We start from the raw sequence: 6125 nt of genomic DNA, 5'->3' as shown, positions 1-6125 counted from the left end.
GGAAACAGAACTCCATCTCAGTTAGTTAGCTATGGAGGCTGTCTGGGAAAGTCCCTTAAGCCCACCATGATGGGGGATGAGGATACACTGGAATACACTGGAAAAAGATGTCTCTGTTTTTTGCTTCTGTATCTTTCTGTATCTGTTTCTGTATTTGTGTTCTCAAATGCTTATCCATCTTTCATGAAGAACTTGATTATTTTAGGAAGGAGGTGACCAGACGTGTATGGCATTTAACACCATGTTGTTGGAATGTCTTGGCTTGAGGTGCTAATGGGCCAACCCCCACTTTGCTGGTATAAGCCTGAATCTATTTGCACTATGTCAAACAATTTGAAATTACTTTGCTTAAAAATGCCAATAACATTCCAGCTTGACATTGGCTGTCTGGTGACATTACCACCTTGTGACATTATCCGTGCTGCTGTATGCAGATATCTTTAGTTATTATTTAGTCAGAGCGATACAAATTTTAGTGAGGTTTAGTGCACTGTTTGCCTTCCAGTGACACAGAAAAATATTTCTTCTGTTTCAGGAGATGCCAAAAAAGTGGATCTTTTCACCCCTCAGAAGGGGCCAGGAGATGCCAAAAAAGTGGATCTTTTCACCCCTCAGAAGGGGCCAGGACCCCTCCAGTCCTTACTCGTACAGATAAGGATAGCAGCAGGATACTCCAAAAAGACCACTTCTTCCCAGTTGCTCTTTCTGAACCACATCCACCTCTCAGGTTGACCTGACATGGTCACTGTAAGGCTGGCTTGGTTTGTACTTCTCCTGCCAGTTTCAATTTGCTGTAATTATTGCAAGTCAGGTATCTTTGCTCGATATTCAGCTGCTCTGAATAACAATCCAGTAGCAGTGATATGCACTGATGATAACAGGCTGCTTGCGCCTTTACTAAGCAGGAGGCTTTTAAAAGCAAGTTGCATTTAGCTTCCATTGCATTGGATGGTTGTGTGCTATCAAACATCTTTTCAGTATCTCACCAGCAGCCAGTCTGCGTATGAAACAGGTTCAGAAATCTGTTCAAGAATCAGGCAATAAATAACTATGCCCATCAGTGTGTGCAATGGCAATTTCCTTGGGCCTCAAGATAGATAAAGCAATAGCATTTCAAGCACAGGGACAACATTTAACTTGATGAAAAGGTCACATTCTGCAATCTGTCTTTATTACACCAGTCAGGACAATAAAAGGAGACATAAATGCAAGGTATACAGATACAGAATTTTACAGGAAAGATGCTAAAATGAAAAGGCAATCAGTTTCCCTTGAACTCCTACGGCACAAAAAGAGCCATACAAGGGGCAGCTGAAAAGGAGCAGAGAATGCAGAGCCCTCCTGAATGCAGTAGTTCCTTTGGCCTTGCAGCTGGCCAGGCTGTGGGTCTGATGAGCCAGCAGCTAACCATCCCTAATGTCTGTGGGCATCTTTTGCTACTGTTTCATTTTATATTCATTAATATATCTTATATGACTAGGATCTCTAGCATCCTCACTCCTCTTCCTCTATCTTCTGGTTTAACAGGTGGCATCCATACTTTCACTGGAGTGATGCCCTTTATTTTTGAGCTGTTTATTCAGTTGTCTTTTAGAGTCTGCTTTTTTCTCATTTGAGTGACAAACAAATGGCATGTAAGCAACCAAAAAGCCTTATCTCCCGACACCAGCCGCTGTTCTGTCTGGACTAAACTGATGGCGCCTAAAGGTATGGAGAAGAAGTATGTGAAATCTGTATGAAGCATTTTTATACGCAATGTGTTTTCTTTGTGCTGGAGTTTGGGTCCTGCTGGAGTCTGACATTTGCTCTGCCACATGTCTTCTGTACCCGAGTTTGCAAGGCTGCAAACGAACGGATCTTTTCCTCTGTCTCATCCAGCCGCTGTCACTAATTAAAACATGTCATCCATGACAAATCTAATTATCCGGACTGTACAGGAGAGCAGGCTGACGAAAGGGTACTGCTGGCACATCAGAGTTATAGCATGTGTATATTCTTTGGCAAAGGTCTGGAGAACTGTCCCTTTTTCTTCTTTAGAAACAAAACCCCAGAGTCCAGAGGAGTCCTGAGTTGTCTGTTCTCCTAACTGACCTGCTTGTGTACTACTAGAAGATGCACTGGTTGTTTGGGACAGCAGAATAAGAATTATCTATGAATGCTTGAGATCAAGTGGGGTTGAGTCTCTTACCAGAAATCTGTCTTGGATCTGTGAATACTTCCCCAGAAGTTTTTACACTAAACTAGCATATGATTTAGGATGCTTTTTTGTTGCAACAAATGAAAACATTATGAAAAATATAGTATAGTTTGGTGCATCTCTTCCAAAACTTATTGCTTTGAATCACGAAATGATTCAGTGGTACTGAAGCAGGTATACTTAATACAGGATGTTGTAGGGAAGACAGGAGTGTTGGGGGGAATGACCATTTCTTACCCATTGCTGCTGCAGGATTGCAGCTCCTTGCAGTGCCACAAAGCAGCATGAGGTGGTGCTGGCTGCCTTTGCAATGGTTGTCTGCCTTTGCAGTGCAGCAAACCTTGTCATGGGACACTGGGGTCTGCAAAGCTGGGATCGTATGTTCATGCAGGGGAGGTAATGCTGGAGAATGATATGGGGAAGAATAGAAAGAAATGATGCTCACAGTCCTTAACATCTTGATTACAGAAAACAAAAGTAAGAATAGTTGAACTACTGTGCTAATGTGACAAGTTGCAGTGTTTGCTAGTGTTAAACTGGAAAGCCATATTATGCAAGATTAAACCTTGTAAGCTCTGCTTTCACTGGGTAGTCGTAACTAGATGTAGACACCAACTTCAGGGCAAGAAGAGTTCATTCTGTTAGTCCGGATTGACTTAGGTTAAAACCAAGGAATTCTAATTAATTCCTTTCAGAACTAGTCTGTAACTACTAGACCAGCTGACAAACACTATTTCAAAATGAGTATAGGCCAAATATTAGAAGAGTTTGAGTTTATTCTAGCTGAGTAAGTGGGACCTTATGTTTTGTGCACTGAATTTTGCATTGCTCTGGTAGAACAAGAAGATCACTCTGCCTCATACTGTGGAGGTAGCAGAGCAGGAATGAATGCTGACATATTCCTTTTCACCTAACTTAGGGAAATTGACTTAATTGCAGATACAAGGGTAATATTTCAAGTTTAAAGCCACAAGTTCTCTCAGCTCAGTCTTAGGAAAAAGAAATCAAATCTTGAGTGTTAATTTAAGAGGTTGACAATGTGATAATGAAAACAAATGTTAGAACGCGTCCTTGCAACATTGCTAAAACTGGTAATAAATGGTTACTTGAATATGGAAGAACATTTTTATGAGCAGGGCTCTGTGTATATGCTGAGAGATCTGGAAAGAAGACTCATGAAATTGGGTGCAATTGTCAGCTTCAGAACATCTCTGCATTATTCAGAGGAAATACTACCCGTGTAGGAAGTTTCACGGACACATAATTACTAGACCTGATATGTTTTCCTATTGTGAAATGTGAAGTTCTTTGGAACGCAGTACTCCTCATTGCGAATGTGAGCTTCCTGAGTGAGATGTAGAGAGAATATTTATGTACTTGATGATTCCTGATACTGACGGGAGCACAGTCTTGAAGGAAACTTACAGAACGTCTCACTGCTGGGGACCTGAGTGCCACAACTGATAAAGAGAAAATGTTTTGTGTTTATTGGCCTGTATTCGCTTTTGAGTTGTTGGAACTTCACAGCTAGTTCTTAGGTTGGCAGCCACCAATACATTGCTCTTCAAGAGAGCAGAGAAGAAAATCCAACTAATTATCAGCAGCCCCTTGGTTTAAAGAGCCTTGTGACCTCACTGACTGTGAGATTGATGAAAGGTACCAGTATGCCTGATTAGGAGGCAGTGTATAACTTGTATAAGTATCACTATGGCTAAAGCCTATGCATGAACCCTTGATTCTGGGCAACTCTGTGGTTACCACCTGGCTCTCTGCTCTCTCAGTAAACTAACTGAGGTACGACAGTTAAATCAGGTTGTTTTCCTTACACTACCACATGTGAAAATTAGATTTCACAAGACAGAAAAAGAGGGGAGTAATTTACAGTCAATTACATATTGTGTTTTTCTTCTTAAACATATAAAGCAATGTCTCCTCATTTCACCACCAAACTGATCGAGTTCAATGTAACTGTGGCAGAACTGCTGAGGGAAGAATAGAATTCATGGCACTGGGCTGCTGATGTGCTGCTGTTACACTTCTGCTGATTGAGCAGAATCTGGGTCTACTTTTGGCCTTTAGGCCAGTAGGCCTGCTCTGGCCATTACCACACTACAGAGCCCTTTACATTCTGAAAAATGTTGCTTGCATGTGGATTGCCTGGCTCACATTTACTCTAAAAGCATACCAAGGAATTGTTTAGGGAAGTGCTGCTTGACCTGAGAGAAAACTGTACCATGGATTCTTCTAAAAATGTAGAAAATCAGTTCCCCTAACCTAGCTGTTAAACTAGCTATAGTCTTACAGCATAATATAGCTTGTGTTCTCCCTGTAGGTACAGTTCTTGCATGACTTTGAGAGCCAGAAGATGAGATACAAAGCGAGATTTCCATGTTACACTTTCCCTTCCACAGAACCCCTCAACCTTATTTATCAGAAGCCATCCGAATCCAGTTTTGTTTTGTTTTGTTTTGTTTGTTTTCTAAGCCATTTATTTGTGTTTCATTCTGATTAGAAAAAAAATCATGGGACGAATGCAGAAAAATAAACATCTAGTATGGGAGTCACCTGCCTGACTTCCACAACCAAGTTATGTATGTGATGCAGGCTGCCTTTGCAGCTTAGCTTTGGTTGCAGGAGCTGGAGTAACAGCAGGACCTGTCACAGGAGTTGGAGCAGCTCCAGGGCTGATTGCAGGAGCTGGAGCAATTACAGGGCTGTGGAGCAACTGCAGGACTTGTTGCAGAAACTGGAATACCAGATCTTCCTTGAAGGAATATCCCTCCCTCACAGCTGACAAAAACTGTCACCACAGGGTGAAAGGCTGCGTCCCTTTTCCAATTGCTTTGTCAATGCCACTTTCCCTAGAAAGAGAACCCGGCTGCTTGGCTTCACTGACTGTTAATTGCAGACTGCTGGTCCCCATAAGGCACTAAGAAAGAAAGAAAATGTTTGCTTTCAAATAAAAAACGTATCTAGATAGGTCAGATTGTGTGCACTTTTCTGTCATTGATGACACCACAACCTGGGTGAATGCAATATCTAGCCTTCCTATAGATGAAGCTTTAGCAGGTGGGTTCCTGTTGATGGAAACATCACCCTCTGCTTCCCCAGAGCTGTCACAGACACTACCAGAGTTGTGGGACTGCTACTTTCACCTTTGGTTTACATGAGCCTTGCAAAGAGAGACTTTAAACTTGCTTTAACCATCAGTGATTCATCTCCCATGTTTTGTGTCAAATAATAATTAACTTTACTTTACTCTGCATATCTCATTAATGCATACTCTACATTTGGGAAAATAAAGAGCCGTCCCTCAGCCCCACTTCATCTTGTTAATGCTGTGAAGAGATGGGAAGAGCCATGCAGGGGGACAGGTAAGCCTGGGAGCAGCAGCATGGCTGCAGTCATTGCTTCCACCCCCCTGCCTGCCCTATTTTCCTTTCCTTATTCATGCCTGCTAAATGCAAATATTGGGCTGTACCTGCAGTAATTCGGCAAATGGGCTGTGTCTAGTGAGGTAGGGGGTGAATCCCATCTATCCCCTCCTTACACCCCTGATGCCAAGCTGGAGGCAGCACAGGAGAACATGCTGTAAAAGGAAATGTTTCAAAGAGAGGTTGTGAACCTGCTGCTCTGCTCTGCCAGAAAGAGATGATTCCCAAACCTGAACTTTTCCCATTGGAGAAAAAATTGTTTAGGATTTACATCAGGTTAACATAAGGAAGGACCACTCTCATGTGAGAGTTTTAAGCTAATGTTGGTTTGAAGAAGTGACCTTAAGGACACGTGGAGGCTGGGCTGCAGGTGATTAGATGGATTTCTTATAGCTGGGACTAAAATCCAGGCTGGAGAAATTAATTGTTCCCTGGCAATAAACGGAGGAATATTTTTCTAAAAATATGATACAGACAATTTAATAGTTCCCTGA

The sequence above is a fragment of the Excalfactoria chinensis genome, chromosome 3 (genome assembly GCF_039878825.1).
Source record: "Excalfactoria chinensis isolate bCotChi1 chromosome 3, bCotChi1.hap2, whole genome shotgun sequence".
In the NCBI taxonomy this organism is placed as follows: Eukaryota; Metazoa; Chordata; class Aves; order Galliformes; family Phasianidae; genus Excalfactoria; species Excalfactoria chinensis.
Note: the sequence above shows the minus strand (reverse complement) of the source record.